At 33.3% G+C, this 23,374-nt stretch overlaps 1 protein-coding gene across 10 annotated transcripts in view; it reads left to right on the top strand.

Moving 5' to 3' along the window:
* LOC106504458 (uncharacterized) overlaps positions 1-23,374 on the top strand; it is a 1,793,907-nt gene that overhangs the window by 588,672 nt on the left and 1,181,861 nt on the right. The gene's annotated exons all lie outside the window — the stretch shown is intronic.

Below are 23,374 nucleotides of genomic sequence, written 5' to 3'. Positions count from 1 at the left end.
GTCAAATGCTGAGCCATGAAGGGAACACCCTGATTTCAATTTTTTTTTTGAAAAAATATACCCAGAAATGAGGTTGTTAGCTCATATAGTAGTTCAGTTTTCACTTTTTTGAGGAAACTCCATACTGTTTTTCACAGCAGCTGCACAATTTTGCATTCCCATAAATAGTGCATAAGGGTTTTAATTTCTCCACATCCCACCAATATTTGTTACATTTTGTGTTTTTGATTATAGTCATCCTTATAGATGTGAAGTAGTATCTCATTTTAATTTTGATTTGCATATCCAGGAACTGTTGATCCTTGTTTTTGCTCTCTGTTTAAAACATACATAGCAATCTTAGAAGAATCTTTATGCTTACTCAAATAAGTTTACTTCCACATGTTTATATTCTGCCTTTTCTGCCAAATTTAGTTTAAAATACATAACAGCGTAGTTTAAAAAGTGAAATAAAATAAGATTGACTCTTTCTAGTGGATGTAGAAGTATTTGGTGATACTTGACTAAAGAGTTGCTTTTATGTAATTTAGTGATTTGGCAGCAGCATTTAAATATACTAATTTAAAAAATGATGAAATTAATTATCAGTTAATTACCAATTATTTGCTTAGACATATAGGTAGAACTAAAGATTGAAAAGTTGCCTTAGGAATGTGCAAATCAGAAATGTCTCATAATTCAATAATCTCATTTCTTAGGTTGGATAGCTTTACATATTTATCACTCATCAGGAAGATAAAGATATGGTATTATCATAGGAAAGAATACATATTTAGAGTGTTGTACTCATATTTTCCCCAAGATGACTCTAATAAAAAGAGTAATACTAATATGTGAAAAATACCAAATGGAATCCTCAAAGACCACTAATGGTCTTGATGATACCAGAGTAGTGGAGTTGTAGGTGAGAAAAACAGTTGATCATTTATTTTCCTTAACCAACAATTACACCATTAATGTTTCCTAGGACTCAGTCATAGTTCTTTTTCCTTTTTTTAAAAAATATTCCATGCTTTATATAAAATCTCTACCTAATCTTCTTCTTATCCATTATCTAAAATTTCTCTCTGGGCTTATTGCAATTGTCTTTTAACTGGTGACCCTGCTTCTTGCTCTCTAATCAGTTTAATATCTGTATTTAGTTATGTTTCTGACATACAAATAAAATTGTGCCATTTCTATGCTTTAATTGCTTAAGTGGCCCTTTAGCTCAATTTGACAAATTAGAAATTTAATGACATATTGCAGAGAAGTGTTGTCTCAACTAGGCACTCTGCTCTCCCACTTTACCAAAATAGCTGCTCTGTTCTAAAATTGTCAGCTTTCTCATTCCACTTTGATTTTGTGCATGCCTTTCCCCATGCCTGAAAAGCTCTCTGATGTTTGTCCTTTTTTTCTCTGTTCCCTGCCTCTTGGCAGCCACAAGTCTGTTCTCTATGTCTGTGAGTCTGTTTCTGTTTTGTAGATAGGTTCATTTATTTGTGCCATATTTTAGATTTCAAATATAAATTATATCCTAAGGTATTTGTCTTTCTCTTTCTGACTTACTTCACTTAGTATGAGAATCTCTAGTTGCATCCGTGTTGCTGCAAATGGCATTATTTAATTCTTTTTTATAGCTGAGTAGTATTCTGTTGTGTATATGAACCACATATTCTTAATCCATTCTTCTGTCAATGGACATTTAGGTTGTTTCTATGTCTTGGCTATTGTGAATAGTGCTGCAGTGAAAATAGGGGTGCATGTATCTTTTTCAATGAAAGTGTTGGATAGCTTCCGAGGAGTGTGATTGCTTGATCACATGGTAATTCTATATTCAGTTTTCTGAGGAACCTCTGTACTGTTTACAATAGTGGTTTAACCAATTTACATTCACCTCTGTGTAGGAGGGTTCCCTTTTCTCCACAACCTCTCCAGCATTTTTTATTTGTAGCTTTATTAATAGTAGCTATTCTGACCAGTGTAAGATGGTATCTCATTGTAGTTTTGATTTGTATTTCTCTAATAATTAGTGATGTTGAGCATTTTTTTCACATGTCTGCTGGACATCCGTATGTCTTTGGAGAAATATCTATTTAGGTCTTCTGTTCATCTATAGATTGGGTTATTTGTTTTTGTGTTGTTGAGTTTTATGTGTTTGTATATTTTTCAGATTAAGTCCTTGTTGGTTGCATTGTTTGCAACTATTTTCTTCCATTCCATAGGTTATCTTTTTTGTTTTTTTAAATGTCTTTCTTTGCTGTGCAAAAACCTCTAAGTTTGATTACATCCCATTTGTTTATTTTCTGTCTTCAATACTTTTCTGACAAGGGATTCAATATATATACACACACACATATATATATATATATATATATTTTTTTTTTAGGGCCACACTTGTGGCATATGGAGGTTCCCAGGCTAGGGATCTAATTGAAGCTACAGCTGCCGGCCTATGCCACAGCCACAGCGACACAGGATCCAAGCCATGTCTGTGTCCTACACCACAGTTCACGGCAACGCCAGATCCTTAACCCCCTGAGCGAGGCCAGGGGTCAAACCCGCAACTTCATGGTTCCTAGTCCGATTCGTTTTCACTGTGCCACAATGGGAACTCCAATAAATATATATATATTTTTAATGTCAATTGAAACTGATTGTCTGACTCCTCATGGTAAACTTATGCTCCCCTTCTACACACAAAAGTTGGCACTAATTGCACTAGATCAACCATTAACTTAAGTTTTGATTTCTCCCTTTTCTTTTCTCTTGATTTAAACTGTTTTGAAGTAAAAGATTATGTTTTTGTTATCTTATATTTGCATCAGTAAGCATTGTACTTAGCCTGTGGCATATTCTAGTGCAGTGATATCCAATCTCTTTGGGGGCCACCATGAAGCTGAATATTTTCACATTGGTAGTGGGCTCTGATTCATACAGATTCATTTTGAAAAAGTGCCTGTGTATCTGCTTTGCATATTGATCTATAACATAATACTTTGGGGAAGAAAAACTATTTATAGATACTAAGAATCACACCATAGAGTTGCTCAGTAATTTTTGTCATTAATATCAATGGAGAGATCTAAGAAAAAAATTATTCTCTCTTTGAATATTTGGTTAAGCAAATTTGAATGTTAAATTTTCTATAGAATTTTTAGTGTCACTTAAAATAATGTAAAAAATTCTGTGAATTTCTAATATAGGCTAATTTCATGAAGTATTTTCCCAGGAGATTTTATTGCAGAATTTTTCTTAGTTATTTTTCACAGAACTACTATTAAAATTTCATTGAACACTATTTTTCTGTGACTCAGTCATTAAGATTGAGTTGGAAAGTCATATTTAACTCCATAATTTATCTTTAAGTGAAATATAAAATACAGTATTCCACTATGAGTACTATAGAAACAGAAAAGAGTTTAGGTAATATTCCTGGTCATCTTCCTAGCACTGCAAAGTAAAACTTTCTGTGATAATGAAAGTGGTCTATAAACTATGCTGTCCAGTACTGAAGCCACTAGCATCATGCAGCTATTAAGAACTTGAAACGTGTATACTGCAATTGAAGAACTGAATATTTATTTCATTGTTTTAAATGATTTAAGTTTAAATAGCCATATGTGGCTGATGACTTTTTCTTAGTCACCTTAGTTCTAAGCAATTATTCTATTGTGAACAATTACCACAAGTTCCACAAGTTACCTGTCATTAAGTGGTATGGATTAATTTTCCTGGCTTTAACCTGAACACTGAATCATGCCCCAGTTTTTCTTAGTAACTTTTTATAGTTCTTTCATTCATCAATTTGATGAAAGTCATTTTGAATCCAGTTTAATTTCCTGCCACTGCCACTTCTTGGAACAAATAGTTCTTTAAGCTTATTATCCACTATGAATAAGGGCTTCCTGATCTTTATTCTAAGATAACTTTGCCCAGTTTCAGTATTTTGCCTCTTATCTGCTATATCAAGTTTAGGCAAATAAATCTATTGGAATTTATCTATTATATTCATGGCTACATAGATCGTGATCCTATTTATTCTATACCTTTACCTTCTTGAATTAAAAAATTATCATCATGTGAATGTGTTATATGAGTCTACATAACATTTTAGAAGCACATTATTTTGTATTGATTCAGGACACTGTACTTTGGTTTTTGCCTATAACTGTCATTAAAATGCATAGGAATTTGGTAAATATTTTGGTTATACCAGCAAGGGTGAAAAGCCTGGGGTTTGGGAGAAGGATGGCAAATGAAAACAAATAGCAACAGCCATTAAATCTCCTATTATTATCCCTCTTTTATTCTGGGTTATAGATAATAATACATAATTTTAATTTTGTACTTTCATAATCTTTTTTTTGAACTTCCCTACTTTATGTTGTGGCTTCCACTTTTCTACTTAAAACTTGAGACCTTCTAATTTATTCCATCAATGTTTCTACTTGTCAAAAAATTTGACATTATCTGGTCATTTGAAGATTTCAAATCAGAGACTTTATGGGTTGAAAAGATTATGATACACCCAATTCTCCATATGCAATCCTAAATAAAAGCAAAAAAAAAAAAGTTAAGTGGCTCTAAGTCCAAAGTTCAAAAATCTTGATTTCTTTTCAATCATTCAATAATCTCTTAAAAGACTTTTAAATTAATTTTTGTAAATAATTTAAGAAATCTAGTAGTTTACATTGACCTCTTTCCCTATGATCATTTCTTCACTCGAATAACTATAATAAATTAATCCTACACAGTACTTAGATGTTGCTAAGGACTACATATTTTGCTTTATGTCACACTCCATAACCAATTCTAAAACTCATCTGTGTTTGGTTCTCCTCTTTTTCTAGGCATATTCCTAACCCTTCAGAGTAAGGCGCCAACTAAGAGTTCATATTTTGCTTGCATTTTGCAGTTACTGCTAACCTTGAATTATTACTCTATTTTCAGACTGGGCCATATCTCTGATATCTAGAGTCTCATTTAGCTCTCCTACACTGTGTATCATCTTAGTTAACAAACAAGGAATTAAACACCATGCTCTAGGTTTGTTCCACTTTAATGGATAATGCCAAACAGTTTTCACTAATTGATTTTATCATCTCACACTCTCACTAGCAGTCCATGAGAGTTCTACTTGCTTCACATTCTCACAACACTTGGTTTTGTCAATTAAAAGAATTAATTACCATAATCAGTTTGCAATGATATGGCATTTATTTGTAAGCCTATTTGTGATTCAGATACCCTTTTTTGAGAATTATCTATGTCTTTTTCTTTTTTCCTTTAATTATGTTGTCTTTTTTGTTAATTTAATAGATTTTTTTTAAAAAAGATATATAGATATACATCTATTATGGGATACAGGCATTGAAAAAAGTATCTTCTCCTAATTTGTGAAGTCCTTTTCTACTGTCATAAAGGTATTTCTTTATAATGTTAATGAAGCCCGGTTAAAAATCATTTTAACGTTATGTGTAGTGGCTTTTTTTAATTGTTATTTCCCCAATACAATTTTTTTTTCTCTGTACAGCATGGTGACCCAGTTACACATACATGCATACATTCTTTTTTTCTCCCATTATCATGCTCTGTCATAAGTAATTAGATGTATTTTTCAGTGCTACACAGCAGGATGTCATTGCTAATCCATTCCAAAGGCAATAGTTTGCATCCATTAACCCCAAGCTCCCAATCCATCCATCTCCCTCCCCCTCCACCTAGGCAACCACAAGTCTGTTCTCCAAGTCCATGATTTTCTTTTCTGTGGAAAGGTTCATTTGTGCTGTGTATCAGATGCCATATATAAGTGATATCATATGATGTTTGTTTTTCTCTTTCTGACTTACTTCACTCAGTATGACAGTCTCTAGTTCCATCCATGTTGCTGCAAATGGCATGATTTTGTTCTTTTTTATGGCTGAGTAGTATTCCATTGTGTATATATACCACATCTTCCTAATCCAATCATCTGTTGATGGACATTTGGGTTGTTTCCATGTCTTGGCTATTGTGAATAGAGCTGCAATGAACGTGCAGGTGCATGTGTTTTTTTTAAGGAAAGTTTTGTCTGGATATATGCCTAAGAGTAGGGTTTCTGGGTCATATGATAGTTCTATGTATAGTTTTCTAAGGTACCTCCATACTGTTATCCGTAGTGGTTATATCAGCTTACATTCCCACCAACAGTGCAGAAGGGTTGCCTTTTCTCCACACCCCCTCTAGCATTTGTTATTTGTGGACTTATTAATGATGGCCTTTCTGACTGGTGTGAGGTGGTATCTCATGATAGTTTTGATTTTGGGTAGTGTTTTCAATGCTTTTTAAAGAAATATTCAGCTACTCCAAGGTCGTAAAGATTTTATCCTATAATAAATTATTATTTTCTAATATATACATCTAAATCATGCTTTAGCTTTATCACAGTTTTAGATAAATTTAGTTTCCACTATTATTCATTCCATATCATATCATTCCAATTTAAGTATTATAGTAATTAGGGGGTTAATATAGGCATTAGAAGCCAGATATGGAAAGAGATGGAGGAGTTAAAGCACAGAATGCTGCAATTGAGGTATAGAAGAAATAGCACTAAATGACTTCCATCTAGATATATTCGTCAAAGGAAATAAAAAAGGCTTCATATTCAGCTGTTGAAATAGGACTTTAAAGAGAAGTTAATAGGGAGATCTATGAATACTACTGTGAAGGCAAAATGAAGCTTGTGTGAGTACCTGCAAAAAGTGATGGTTTCTGGTAGCTTTTTCTCTTTGCCTTCAATAAAAACTATAGCTGGTAAGAGGTTTTTGGCTGTAAAGTAACCCCAAACCAAACTAAGTTTTATGGAGTCTGAGTCATTAGAAGTTCTTTGGAGGCCATTAGCACTTGTATTTGTATTGGTTATTGCAGTTTTACTTTAAATTTAACCACATGACATCAGAGTATTAGAAGAATTCTCAGGAAATGGGCTCCAGACAAATTCCTTTCTGCATATGTTGTCTAGTGGCAACCCAGTTTCCTCTTGGTATTCCCATTCAGTATATCAAGACATTTGGGAGCATTTAGCCACCAGCATCCCAACAAGTGAGGGCATGAGTGTTTTAGTGCAGAAGGAATGAACTAAGCACCACACATCATCGATTATTTTCCAACTCATGCTACTCTCACCTACTTATTACATATCATAAGTTCTGTGATTAGTTCTGCTATGATTTTGGTTGGGTTTTTTCCTTGGAGAATAAGAAGGTTAGTAAGAACCACACAACCTGCCACATCCAGTGTTGGGAGTGAAATTGATATGTGTTATTTTCATTTGCTACTGTCCCTTTGAGATTCCCTCTTTGAATAGCATTTCTGCCAGTATAGGGTATTTACTAAGACCCTTATTCCTTAGAAGTCTTAACATCTTCTCAAGTCATTGTTGTATTTGCTCCATTTACTTTCCAAAATGGTCACACACATATCAAAGCACATGTAAATGTTCCTCCTCCTAAATAAACAAGTACTAAGTAAAGGTTCTAAGACCGTTGTCTCTGGTTACAAAACCCATGTTTTATCTTATCTGTTGTAGACATAGGAGAATTAACTGTTCATTGATTTAGCCTAAAATGAATATTGAAAAAGGTCTGCCCATTTATTGTCAGCTATCACATCCAAGCTGATGTATTTTCAATGTATCTTCAGAAGGCATTTCCATCACTCTGTCAAAATAACAACTTCTCGGCAGTGAAATGGATAATAGGAACAGTGGATCATCTCTATAAAGGTTACATTTCATACCTTCTTTTCTACAAAGTGGAGTTATGTCATGCGGGATCAGGAATAAGTGGATCGAGCCAGATAGGATTCTGTCTGAAGCCTTGCAGGGAGTAAAGTGCACCGTATTAGATGTGTGTATTGACTCTACTCAAGATAAATCACTGCCCTTTCCAAGATGTAAGGCATCTAATGTAATTACTTGCCATCAAGTAACAAATTGTCTCTTCAAGGAATGGTATTATATCAGGAGCTCAGAATTAGTTTCTATTGCTGACTGTGTCAACAGTAGTGCATAAGTAAACTTTGGAGGTTGGAGACTATACAGTTGGACCCATGTATAGTATTTATTGTTGTCTCTATGGCTGCTGCATTTGTAAGCCTGTTGTGCCAGTAGCGTGGACTATGACAGGCCGGCTGCTATTGACGGACATAATATAACGTATCTTCTAAAGTAGATGTTCTTTGGTGGATATTTTCACATAATAAGCTCTTCATACTAAGTGCCTTCTTTTCATAGATGCGTCCATGTACATCTTCCTAATATTTCCTTTTTTCCTATCTTCCAACATTTCTCCTTCCAAGTTATGTTCAATCAGTCAAGCCATTTGACCTTGTCCATAAGTCCATAGTTATTCTTCCCTTCCCATACAAACTGGCTGATCATTTGCCTTAAGAAAAGCTCTTCCATTATTGGGAGTGCTATGGGTGGTGGGATTCATTCATTTCTGTCTTTTGGACTACTCCAAATGGGGCTGTAGACTTTAGCAGTCCATTTTAATATATCATGCACATTCATCTCTAATCCACATTTAGACTCAGTTGGGTAGTCCTAAATTATTACCCTTCCCTCCCATGAGATTATAGGTATTAGCTAGAGAGAGGCTCCAGTGCAATGGGGTTGGCTGTCTTGGAACTCTGGATCACTTTCTTTGCGGCTTGCCTGGGTCCTCTGTTTCTGCTTTCGTCCAATTTATCTTGCAGTGTTGCTAGACTATCCATCCTTATGACTTGGTAGGTCTGATAATTATGGGGATAATTATGGGAAGTTTTTCTGCATGATCTCTTAATGCATAATCTCATAATCCCTTTTGTGCCCTGCATCCAATTCAAAAACTGTCAGCCTTTATGACATTAGGTACATTAGTTGACTTGGTATGCCCAAGTATGAAGTATGCTGCATCTAGAACCTACAGAAGTTTTCTTCTAAGTGGTAGAATGCATAAATGTCAATAATTTAGTTCTGACTTTGGATTAATTTATAAAGTATGCCCTAGGTCACTGAACACCTGAATACTTTACTGATCTAATGGGTCTTAAAATTAATGTAATTTTTTTTCTGCAGTGCATGTGTCTTACTAAAGCCATCAGTGTACTTAACACTTCTTGTTTATCTGGTCTGATTAACATAATGTCCTTAATAGAGGGAATCTGTGTGATCTGACAGTGTGACCCACACCCCATTTCAATAATCCTCAAAATGTTGGACAACTTTTTCTTCAACCGTATCTCAGAAAGTGTCTTAGGTCCCTTCAACATTTAGCTACATATCTTTAGTTTCTTTTTTGAATTTTTAGATTGAACATTTTCTTTATCAACAGCTCATTTGTGTGTGCCTAGGGACATAGTAATCTATTAACCATTCCCTTAGAAATCCCCTCAAGAGAGCATGTCCTTTTGGCTGCCATTTTGACTTTCATACTCATTTAAGTACTGCCATCTGGCTTCTATTACTTAAGGCTCTTATCATCCCCATTGCTATGTTCTGAAACAGCATCTCCTATTATGTCCTACACCAGTGAGTCACACTGAGCTTCTCAGTGTTAGTTAGTGCCCCTTTTCCTATAATATTCCTTAATGTTTTCATTAAGAAAAGAAAGTATCTTTTGAGCCCTCTATAAAACTTAGACAGTTAGTGAGTTATTTGACCTTAGCTAGCATAGCTACTCAAATATATACATTTCTCTAAGAATTTGAATCTCTTATTCCACTTTCATGGAAAGTCTATAATAGCTATTTATTTACTATTATCCATCATTTCCTTTAACTTCCAAGTGCCATCCTTAACAGGAAGTTATTACCATATTCTAGAGGTCTTGCTAAAATGATAAACCTTGTATCATGGGATAGTCTCATCATTAAGCTCCCCATTATTCAACTTTACGTTCTTCCATTATTTATTCAGACCATGTACCCTCCCTAGGATCTTGTCAGTTTATGATGACTACATCTCGAATCTTCTTTCAGCTATGCTCTTTTTCCTCTCTTAATACCCCTGGTCATGATCTTTTAGAGCTTAATCGTACTTACAAGCCTCAGCCATAGGAGTAGTGAGGATAGATCCTGAGGAAGAGGAATGCTTTCTTGCAGCTCAGAGCTATCCACATCATCTTCAACCAGAGGGTGCACTCACCTTTAAGAAAGAGTAGTGGGCCATTTCTGAGCACCACGGGTTCAAAAGGATCTGGAGGTTCAGGATTTTTGAAAACATCAGTCAAGTTATCTCCATCTCATTTCTTAATGTTCCTCTCTCTCCTACCCTGAACTTGGTGCATATAACAGGCTAAATGAAGTTGAGAATTCACACTCTTTTCTAACTCCTATAATAAATAAATTTATAGATAATTTTTGGACCAAATATTTATTTTCTCATGTCCTCTGGTTGTTAAAGATGAGAGTATACTTACATGTTGAAAGTTCTTTATCTCAAACAAAGATTTTAATTGACAAGTAATCAACTTCAGCTTTTCATCAAGTTTATTCAGTACATTAGAGCACCTACAGAAAGCCATTCAATCCCATAAATACTATGATTTTTACTTGTCCAAATGTCTTAAATGCCAGTTTATTGCCCCCCCACCATAAATCATAAAACACCTAGAAGAAAACATAGGCAGAACAATTTTGACATATATTCCAACCAATTTTTTTGATCTGTCTCCTAATGCAAAGGAAACAATAGCAAAAATAAATAAATAAGACCTTATTAAACTTAAAAACTTTTACATATTAAAGGAAACCATCGATGAAATGAAAAGATAGCCTACTGAATGGGAGAAAATATTTGCAAATTATATGACCCTTAAGGAGTGCATTTAATATCTAAAATACATAAATAATTCATACAACCCAATGTCAAAAATAACACCATTAAAAATGGGCAGGAAATATGAACATTTTCCAAAGAAAATATGTATATGACCAATAGGTATATGAAAAGATGTTTAGCATAGCTAATCATCAGAGAAATACAAATCAAAAGCAGAGTGAAATATCACCCCACACCTGTTAGAATGGTCAAAAAACCCACAAATAACAAATGTTGGCCAGGTTGTGGAAAAAAGGTAAAACTTGTACACTTTTGGTGGGAATATAAATTGGTATAGTCACTATGGGAAACATTATGGAAGTTCCTTAAAAAACTAAAAGTAGAACTACCATATGATCCAGCAGTTCCACTATAGGGTATTTATCCAATGAAAACAAAAAGACAAATTCAAAGAGATATACGTACCCCAGTGTTCATTGCAGCATTATTTATAACAGTTAAGATATGGAAGCAACCTAAATGTGCATAAACAGATGGATGGCTAAAGAATATGTTGTCTCTGTGTATATGAAATGGAATATTACTCAGCCATAAAAGATAATGGAATTTTGTTATTTGAACCAAAATGGTGTTATGCTTAGCAAAATGTCAGACAGAGAAAGACATATACTTTATGTTATCACTTGTATGTGGAATTAAAAAAGTAAATCAAACAAATGAATACAACAAATCAGAAATAAACTCACAGATGTAGAGACAAACTAGTGGTTACCAGTGGAGAGAGGGAAGTGTGGAGGAATGAGATATAGGAAGGAGATTAAGAGGTATAAACTACTTTTTATAAAATATACAAGCTACAAAAATATATTGTATAGCACAAGAAATATAGCCAATATTTTATAAGAACTTTAAATGGAGTATAACGTAAAAATAGTGAATTATTATGTTGTACACCTTAACTAATATAATATTATAAATTAACTATACTTCAATTTGAAACATAAAATAAAATAAAATCCTAATAAAAGATGACAGAAATAAGAATGAGGGGAATCAAAAAAAAAAAAAAGAATGAGGGAAATCAGAATTGTATAAGAACATTGTTTAGTTTCTATTCCAGGGTTTCTCTTATGACATGGATATTCAAGTATTCATGTGCATCTCACTTTGTAAAAATAAACAGGTCCAGGGGAAACCCTCAAAGAAGGTGGAAACAATGGATAAATACTTCTTACTGTTGATTCTCAGGTGAATAATTTTGAGAGACATTATATATGCTTTTTGGAAGGTTTCAGATAGACATAAGTCACATAATGGCACTCTTGATAAAGCACTCTTTTATTAGCTTTCTCTCCTTATCTCAATCTCTATATTCTTACTTCTCCTTGGAATTACCTCCCAAATAAACTACTTGCACAGAGGTAATTGTCTCAGGCCAGGATACCTAATTAAAGTATCCTGGAGTATTAAAAAGAAAGGGCTAAATGTATAGTGAGTTTTACTTCCACCAGTGGAAAGAAAAACATATGATTTTTTTCGCCTTTTTTTTTTTTCCTTTTTTTAGTCTTTTTAGGGCTGCACGTGTGGCATATAGAAGTTCCCAGGCTAGGGATCAAATTGAAGCTGTAGCTGCTGGCCTAGGCCACAGCCCAGCAACACCAGATCTGAGCTAAGTTTGTGACTTACACCACAGCTCATGGCAACACGGGATCCTTAACCTGCTGATCAAGGCCAGGGATTGAACCTGTGTCCTCATGGATATTAGTCAATTTCCTTACTGCTGAGCCATGACAGGAACTCCCAGATTTTTTTTTTTTCATTCTTAAGCAAATTATTGAAGCAACTGCTTTCTGGTTGTTGAGTTAGGGACTTCCCAAGATGGATACTTTGGGGCAAATGTTGTGTGAGATGGCAAGCATCAAGGTACAGGGTGTTATTATTGGCTATTACTGATCACCATTACAAATACCTATTTAGGCTAAGATTCTTTTTCAGTGAGAATAAATTATGGCCCTGTCCAATGTAAATGATCCAACAATTTCAACATGCCATCAGGTGGCAGAAAGATTTCCTACTCTTAATGCCATATGGGGAGGTCACATTTGTATTTACTCAAAACAGAGTATGATGAGGACAATTCTATGTTGAATTATTCAGTGAAGGGGATTCTATTTTATTCAGCTTGTTCATAACCTCCATGTTTGCCACCATGAAATTTTATATTTGTGTTCATTAAGTAAGAAGCAGGATACCTGGTAAAAGAGATAGTCTGTTATGTATATATTGTGTCATTTCACCCACCTGATTATGAAAAGCCTTCTCTGCAGTAGTTCTTTTTGGTGAATATTCATATGAGAAACAAATATTTTTATAGACTCTGCTTATTTTGAGCAGTATACAATCATGCCCCTATTCTAGGCTTTTTCTGTTCTCCTTATTCCAAACATATTCTATACCTTTTCCTGAGAAAGTTTTTAAAAATGTTAAACACTGCAATATATATACTATCTTTATACAAAAAGTGGACAATCAGAAATGTCAAATATTGTATTTTGTCCACCTATGTGGTCTCTCTTCACCACTTTATTTCTTGGTCATGTAGAAGAATGTGGTGGCAGTGTATTATGTGTAATCGTGTAAATCAGACCTTGTTTTTCACTCCATAGACTTGTCATTGAGAGCTCTTCATGGAACCATGAATTGTAAGATGAAGGCAAGATTGCAATACTATAGAGTCTAAGCCAAATGCAATTAGCTCTGACTTCTTTAGCTACTCAAGTCTAATCTCATACCATGTACTTATAATAATGGATATTTCTATATATACCCAGTTTTATATCCGTAGAATAGAACACTATAAGCTCATGATAGCTAATTTTTCAAATAAGAAGCAAAAAAAAATCAATTTACAGTAAAATAATAATACTTCAATATGTAAAAACTCAGGCACAATTGGACTAGGAGATATAACAGAAGTAGAGGCATTCTACTGTGTGTTTGCTATACAACTAAATTAATCCAGTTGAACTGTGGCGATGACTTAAAAACTACAAGCAAAATTACCATTAGTAAAGAAATTTTCTGAAGTAGTAAGAACTCTTGGTACATTCAGAGCAAAATAATGTACAATCTTATGATTTATTTTTGTGATTTAAAAAGTGTAATTAGGTTTTACATCTAGTTTTTAATCAACTGTTGAACATTGAGGACTATCAAGGAATTAAAAAATTAGTATTGGAGTTGGGAGAAATTTGAGAAAGGAATCCATGTATCAATAAACAGGTGTGCTTGAGAAACTAATATTTTCAGGACAGTGTACCAAAGCCTGTTATTTATGAACCTAATTCTTTTGATGCAAAAATCTTTGTTAGTTAGCCACAGGTTCACAAAACATCATAGTATCTGGAGTCCAAGGAGCATATAAATTATTACTTTAAGTCATTTGTGATAATTACATTTTTCTTGCCAGGAATTAGTTTAAGATAGAAAATGGGACCATTATTGGCCAATGAAAAGTATTTGAAATTTCTCAAACTGGGAGTTTCTAGTGGTATAAAAAAAGAGTCAAGGAAGTTTCCATTGTGGCTGAACAGTAACAAGCCTGACTTATTATCCATGAGGATGCCGGTTCAATCCCTGGCCTTGCTCAGTGGGTTAGGATCTGGCATTGCTCTGAGCCATGGTATAGGTTACAGACAAGGCTAGGATTCCAAGTTTCTGTGACTGTGGTGTAGGCCAGCAGCTGTAGCTCCGATTTGACCCTAGTCTGGGAACTTCCATATGCCGTGAGTGTGGCCCTAAAAAGCAAAAAAAAAAAAAAAAAAGTCAAGAAGAAATATCTCTTCTCAATTTATCGGATGTTTATGGGGTTGGAGTAGTCATCACGTGATCATTAAGAACATGTCAAAACAAAAAGATGTAAGAAACATGGATCCTTGATCCTAATAGTGAGTATAAATTAACTAAGAATGTAATATTCTGATATCTGAACTTGTTTCCTGAGATTATATCCATTTATTATTTAGATATATATCCATTTATATATCCATTTATTATTTAGGCCATTTTCATTGGAACTTCTGTATGTTACAAGTGATGTCATTGTAATTGGTATTGCAAGTTTTTTTTTTTTTTTTTTTTTCTTTTTAGGGCTGCAGCTATGGCATATGGAAGTTCCCAGACTAAGGCTTGAATAGGAGCTACAGTTGCCGGCCATGTCGCAGCCACTGCAACATGAGATCTGAGCCATGTTTGTGACCTACACCATAGATCATGGCAATGCTGGATCCTTAACTCACTGAGCAAGGTCAGGGATTGTACTTGCCTCTTCATGGATTCTAGTCGGGTTCATTAGTGCTGAGCCACAACAGGAATTCCTGGTCTCACAAGTTTTGAAGAGTTGTTTTAGCATTATATTTATCTTCAGTGTCTAAAATCTAACATCAAAAGTTGCTAAACATGTATTTAATTTTAGCATTATATTTATCTTCAGTGTTAAAATCTAACATCAAAAGTTGCTAAACATGTATTTAAATTAACCAATACATGAAATATTTTCACTACTGAACCTAAGCAATCACCCTGTTTTATTAACAGGTATATGAAAAAGGCATTTTTACTTCTTTTGTTCCCAGAAACACTCGATAATCCATAGGAAAAAGAGGGTAGCCTATTCTATTTAATATCTCTAAGATTAAATACTTTTCTAGTATAAAGGTGATTGGAAAATCATTTCTACGTTATTCACAATGCATATGTAATGCTATTTTAGAGTGCTGTTAATGAAGATGACATATTAGGATTTTATTTAAGGCTTTACATAGCATTAGATTACACACCTAGTGATAGTGAAGATTGATTTTACAGCTTTTCAAGAGGATTTGTTTAAAAAAAAAATAAAAGTCCACATTTTTAGTTGAATTTTATTTTTTGGTGGAAAAAAAAATCTTAGTGGGCTACTTTAAAAGTTATCCTTGGTGGTCTTATATTAATTTTCTGGTTGGTGGGCCAATTTAAAGAATTTGTAGAAAACATGATTAAAGAATAAAGGAGTAAGGGTTTTATAAGGCTCTACTTGGAACTGTTGTTACTCTTGCCTACTGTAGGATGACCTGTAAATGTTTTTATCAAAGGAATTGTATGAATATTTACTCTATATACTGAAAATTATTATTGGCTTTACTGTTTACATGAAATGCTAAGCAAAGCAGGAAAAAATTGAAGAAAGAACTCAAGATTTCCCTCAAAGAAGACTTTCATAAAAAAATTAGAATTGGCCTGTTCTGAGTCTAATGACAGAGGATGCCCAAGGCATAAGGAAAAGTTCTTCTCTATTGTATGATCCAGTTCTATGTTTATCCAGAAGTGTTAAAGCAATAAAGACAAAAATATGTTTTCATACTATAATTACTAATGACATGTTTTAAGCGCCAGCACCCTGTCAAACTTGGCATTGTCCCTTATGCTGGATGAATGCAGCTTATTTCTTGGATTCATTTCATGTGCTTCTTTTTGGAAATAATATTAATATTCCCCAAAGAACTTGGAAAATGGATTTTGTATGATGATTAGGAAAAAACATAAGCATCAGGATACAGATTTTCCAAAGGACTTTTGTTTTTGATGTAAGTATGAATCAGGCATAAAGTTTAAATGCATGCTCTTAAAAACTTGTAGAATCATCTATGAAAGAAACTACAGCAACAACAACAGTAGTAACAAAATTGGCCATATCTTCTAAGGACATTGGGGTTTAAACATGAACAGTTCAGGATATTAATGGGCCTTCTAAAAAAGTAACTTTTTCAAGCTTAATGAGCCATCTTGTGTTGGAAATGAGGGAGATGATATCTTGTCCATCTTTTAATTTTTTAAAAAATAATTTATTTTTGAAGTTTTCTTGCATCCTGCTAAAATCTATTCTCTCTCTCTATTTCTCCAGTTAAGATCATAAGTAGTAAACAAGGATGTTAAAATGAGTACTCATAGAAAACACAGGATAAATTTATGTGAAGTTTCTACATGATTTTTGTTTTGTTTAAGAGCGAAGAATTTGTAACACTTCGGATGACCTTGTATGATTGCTAATTGCTATGTCAATATAAAATAAGTAGAAACTGACTTACCAAACTGACATTGCCTATATTTCTCTATATTATCATTGCCAGTTATTAGTTCCAGCAGAAGGTTGGGAGCTTCTATTTTTAATTGAAATAATTATATTTAATGTAATAATTAAAGAATGTCTCTTATAGATCTAAACTTCTCACTACAAAATATAAATATATAAAAAATTCATAAGTATAATATGTATGTGTATATAATCTCAATCACTCTTACCTATTTCTTCATTTCCTAATTTTTCATTTTTCTATTTAGAATGAAAATGCTTAGAAATTGAAAAAAAATTGAATGAAGCTCCTTCTCTTTTGATCTCATATAATGATCTGAAATTCAATCTTAAAATTGCAAAGATATATCACTACATATCATAAATATATTAAATGGTAATAAGGGAAATCTTAATGTCAATAAATTTGACAAGTTGATGCAGTGCACTTTTTTTTTATGGCTGCACTTGCAGCATATGGAATTTCCCAGACAAGGAACTGAATCAGGCACAGCTGCAACCAATGCTGCATCTACAGCAATGCCAGATCCTTTAACACACTGCAGTGGGCAGACAATTAAACCTACATCTCCACAGAGACCGGCACCATTGTAGTCAGGTTCTTAATCCAATGCACCGTAGCAGCAACTGCACACATTTTTTTAAAAATACAGCTTACAAAAACTGATACGGGATGAAAGGTGAAATCAGAATAGTTAAATATCTATGATAAATATTGAATTCATTATCAAAAAGCTTTCTACAGAGAACTGCAGGCTTTCCCTGATGAACTGTGGAGGACATTTAAGGAATATATAATACCAATTTTACACAATCTTTTTCAAAAAATGGAGAAGGGAACACTTTTCAACTTGTTTTATGAGGCCAGTGGAACTCTCATATCAAAACATGACAAAGATTTTGAAAATTTAAGACTATCTGTGCCAAAACAGCAGAATGGAGGAGTCAATTATAATACTAAGTAAAATCTAATTTTTCTAAAAATGTACTTCTACGACCCATGACATGATTAAAATTATTTAAAAAATCCGCTGACATTTTATTATTCAATATGTAAATATTTAGTAAAAAAGAAAAATGAGAATTTTGATAAACCTTTATGAAAGTATAAATTCTTTGTAGTCTTTTAGTTCTGCTGCTTTAAATGAGCATTGAGCATTTGTAGCTCTCTAACCTTAGGAAAAAAGTACAGGACATATATATAAGCCAATCACCATACAATGTCATTATTTTTATATTTTAAAGTGTGTAATCAGAAGCTTCCTATCTAGAAGTTATTGCAGATCAACTTAATTCAGAGAATAACTTCCACCTTGAAATATGTAAAAAGCCTTTCTAACAGGACAGGACCATTTCGTGTAGTTAAGGAGGGCTAAAGAAAGATATATACCTAGATGTTGGATTTCTGGGTCTTATGATAGTTCTATTTTTAGTTTTTGAGAAACCTCTATACTGTTTTCCATAGTAGCTGTACCACTTTATATTCCCATCAACAGTGCACAACACTTTTTTCGCCATCTTTACCAATACTTATAATTTCTTGTTTTTTGATGATAGCCACGCTAACAAGTGTGAAGGTGATATCTCGTCCTGGTTTTGATTTGCATTTCCCTGATGATTAGTGATGTCGAACACCTTTTCATATCTTGTTGAAAATGTGTATATCTTCTTTGGGAAAATGTCTGTTGAGTTCCTCTACGCATTTTGAATTATATTTTTCTCTTGCTATTGAGTTGTATGAGTTCTTTTTTTTTTTTTAATCTTTTTTAGGGCTGCACCCATAGCATATGGAGGTTCCCAGGCTAGGGGTCGAATCAGAGCTATAGCCATTGGCCTGTGCCATAGCCACAGCAACACCAAATCCGAACCTTGTCTATGACCTACACCACAGCTCAAGGCAATGCCAGGCAGTAAGGTCAGGGGTTGAACTTGCATCCTCATGGACAGTAGTCAGATTCTTTTCTGTTGAGCCACAGCGGGAACTCCAAGATGTATGAATTCTTTATCAGTTTTGGATGTTATCCAATATGTAGTTAGCAAATGTTTTTTCCTGTTGTGTATGTTGCCTTTTAATTTTGTTGATGGTTTCCTTTGCAGTCCAGAAGGTTTTCAGTTTGATGTATTGTCTATTTGTTTATTTGGAGTATATTTCAAACAGAACATTAACTAGGATATTCTTATGGGTATTCTGTAGGCCTATATATTTGTGAGGTGGTGATTATTTTGATCATGGTGAACTGATTCACCAATAAATGATGAAATTGACATTATAGCATTTTCTGTAATGTAGAGGAACTACCTGATAATATTTTAGAAAGATTTGCTTCCAATTAACCATTATTTTTACTCTTTTGGTTTTAGGCAAACATTAAAAATCTGACTGTGTACTTTCACGACAATTTTTGGCAATGACAAGTAGAAGATGTATTTGGTTTTTAATTTGTCGATCAATGTGTATGTGTACGTGTGTGTGTGTCATTAGCTCACATGTATATACTTATTTGTTTTTGACAATTTTAACTATCTTTAACCTAATGATACTTGAGACAGTGACATTAAAAATCAGCTCAAATACCCTATGTATTAACTTCTAGCCTGGAAGGGTAACTGAACAGCTTGTTAAGTGTCAGAGTGTATTTATACTGATTTAAACTTCCAAGATTACAAATAATTTTACAAATAGATGCATGTTAATTTTAACTTCACAAAGAGAATTCCATATTAATCTTACATTCTAATGGGTAATAACTGAAAGCAAATAGATTTTAAATTGTTTCCATATGCTTCTCCTCTGATCAAAATTCTCCAGTGTTTACAGAGAAAGTTTAACATTCTCTACAAAATTTTTAAGTTTTCTACCATATTCCAGCCCCACACTTGTGAATAATTTTAATCTTCATGTCCTTAAAACATTTAGAAAAAATATATATACACATATAAAAACATACATATATATGTTTTATCATTATATATAGCATTATAGCTGATGCTGTTCCTATTGTGTCTGAATTACATCCAGAACATATTTACCTTTCAAATTATTCTTTTATGATTTAAAGAAAAATTCCCTGATTACTACAACCCACATTGATCTAATATTACTCAAACTTCTCTGATTATATCTCTTACTTAATGATATACTGTCTCATTGGAATTATGACAAATATGATCTATTTCTAATTAAAATGTACTTCAATGTTTTATAATAATACAGCATACACAAAATAACGTGCAATATATGTGTAACATATAAAGAATAAAGATTTAAAAAGCATTCATGGGAATTTCCGTGTTGGAGCAGTGGAAACAAATCTGACTAGGAACCATGAAGTTGTGTGTTCGATCCCTGGCCTCGCTCAGTGTGTTAAGGATCCAGTGTTGCTGTGAGCTGTGGTGTAGGTTCCAGACTCGGCTCAGATCTGGCATTGCTGTGGCTGTGGCGAAGGCCAGCCACTGTAGCTCCGATTCGACCCCTAGCCTGGGAACCTCCATATGTCGAGGGTATGGCCCTAAAATGACAAAAGACAAAACAAAACAAACAAACAAACAAAAAACAACAAAAAAAAAAACAAGAGGAGTTCCCGTCGTGGCTCAGTGCTTAAGGAATCTGACTAGGAACCATGAGGTTGCTGGTTCCATCCCTGGCCTCCTCCTGTGGCTTAAAGATCCCGTGTTGCAGTGAGCTGTGGTGTAGGTGGCTGACAAGGCTCGGATCCTGTGTTGCTGTGGCTGTGGCATACGCCAGTGGCTACAACTCCCATTAGACTCCTAGCCTGGGAACCTCCATATGCTGCAGGTGCAGCCCTAGAAAAGAAGAAAAAAGAAAAAAAATCACTCATGTATCCACACATTAATTTAAAGAGAAAAAAAAAACACACATTGCAATTATCTTTAAAATCCTTTAGGAAACTATCTCCAATTGTACCAAGAAGTAATTACCCTGAAATTTTGTGTTTTCCATTCCCTTTCGTCACTCTGTAGCCCCCATCTTTCTTTTCTTGTTCCCAGTCTTAGAGGAAAAACATTTGGTGTTTCACCATTAAGAATGATTTTAACTCTAGATTTTTGTATAGTTTTAATCAGGTTGAAGAAATTCACTTCTACCCTAATTTTGCTGTAATTTTTTATCAATAAAGAATGTGTTGGCTTTAGTTAAATGTTTTTTCTGTGTCTATTGAAATGTAATGTAGTTTTCCTTTTATTTTTGTTAATAGAGTGAATTATATTAAGTTTTGGCTACAAAATCAAAGTTGCATTCTTATCAACTTTATTGAGATATGATTTATAAACAATGATATGTAGTTCCTTTATGTGAACAGTTCAATGAGTTTTTCAAATGTATTACTGCCTTGTAATTACAACCAGAATCAAATTTTAGAGTATTTCTATTATCTTTAAAGTTCCTTCTTGTGTCTTTGCAGTTATCCCTCCAACAGTTAACCTTTGCCAGTGCAATGCAATCTCTAGTCTGATTATTATTATTATAGATTCGTTTTACCTGTCCTGAAAATTCATGTAAAGAGAACCATACAATTTGTACTCTTTTGTATTTTGTTTCTTTCAGTACACATAACATTTTGGAAGCTGTTTTTGTTATCATTTATTGTTACCATATATAATTTTATTATATGGTTATGCCATAATTTGCTTATCATTTTACCTGCTGACAACATTTTGTGTTGTTTCCATTTAGGGTAATAATTGTTGAAATTGTTATGTACATTTGATGTCGAAGACTTTGCATGGATATATATTTTTATTTTTTCTTGGAGAAACACTCAAGAGTGGAATTTCTAGTTTGTATGTGATTTGTATATTAAGTAAATGTTAATTTTATAATAAACTTTTAATGGTTATATTTAATATTTTTACTAGCAACTTATGAAAGTTTTAGTTGTTTTACATCTACACTGGTTATTGTCAATCATTTTAATTCTAGATATTCTAATGAGCATGTAGAAGAATCATGTCATGATTTTAATTTGGATTTCTCTGATATCTAAGAATGTTGAGGGTTTTAATACCTACTTATTGGCTCTCTCTCTATATATATATATACATATATATATAATTTTTGGATTATATGTTTAAATGTTTTATTTGTCATTGGACAGTTTGTCTCATTATTTAGTAGAAATGTTTTTCATGTATTATGATTACATTCCTTTTATCAGACATTTCTATTGTATTTTCTCCCAGTCTGTGGATTGCATTTTCATTATTTCAGTGTGTTTTGAAACACATTTTCAATTAATTCCAAATTATCATTTTTTCTTGTGATTTATGTACTCTTAAAAATATTGTCCTACCACAAGATAAAAAAAGAATTTCTCCTATTTACTTCTATATATTTATTTTTGTCACTTATCAAATTCCATTTGGATGAAATTTTTATTGACTGAATAAATGGTCTATAAATTCACTGAAGATATATTAGCCACCTGGCTTTTCTTAGTTTTAGATTTAATTGATTTCCTTTTCTGATACTGTGTTCCATTTTTTTCATTTTTGGTATGTCATGACCTTTTGTATTGTCTCTGGAACATTGTGAATATTACATTGTATGGATTCTGTTATTATCCCCCAATGATGATTATTTTATTTCTTTTAATAAGTGTTTTTCTTGGCTCTTCTTGATCTTTAAATGTTGTTTCTTGCAGAGTGAAGCAAATCTAATCCTAGTTCAGATCTCTTTTCTCCTTGAACCTGTTCCACACATATGTATTTGAGGGGTCAGTTAGAGATATGGGCAGAAATTTGGAATATTCCCCTCTTTGGCTCTTTCCCATTAATAATTCCCCTACTATCTTTGTAGTTCATGGCTTCCTTGCTTCATTTTTCAGTTTTCCCAGGCCAGAAAAAAAAAAACTATAGTTTTTTGCACATGTGCCCCTTGCTCCCAGTAGGCATATCTTGCAGACCATACTTAAGACTGCAAATTGTAACTGTATAAGCACCTATATTCCACTCTATAAGAAAGTATGCCCTCCTAACCATAGTCTTTTTGCTTCTGTCCATCCTGCATGGCAAGTAAATAGTTCCTTTTTGCATTATATCTATGTTTTTATAATGTTTTCTGCTTTGGGAGTCATCTGAGAGAGTCTTACTAGTGATAATCTGATTATTTTTGAATTCTTTATAAAACCAGTAGATATTATGATCTGTTACTACTTCCAATAACCCATCTGAAAACAATTGAAAAATTGCATAGAGAATTATATTATCTGGAGTAAAGTTGTATTTATTCTCATCAATATTTACATCTTTAAATTTTTAAGCCATTCTTCAATTAGTAAGTACTTCAATAAAATGTTGAATAAAAGTGGATACAGTGAACATTCTTGTTCTACATCATACTATTGGATATAATGCTTACTATATTTTTTAAAAATAACTTTTTAAAGATTAAGAAAGATCCTGCAATTCTTAGTTTGCTATTTTTAAATATTTATTTATTT

Source organism: Sus scrofa, chromosome 7 (assembly GCF_054392235.1).
Source record: "Sus scrofa isolate SSC_HxYL_T2T_F1_AM1 chromosome 7, Sscrofa_HxYL_maternal_Yorkshire_Landrace_v2.0, whole genome shotgun sequence".
Taxonomy (NCBI): domain Eukaryota; kingdom Metazoa; phylum Chordata; class Mammalia; order Artiodactyla; family Suidae; genus Sus; species Sus scrofa.
The sequence above is the reverse complement of the archived record's forward strand: the minus strand, read 5'-3'. Positions and strand labels throughout refer to the sequence as shown.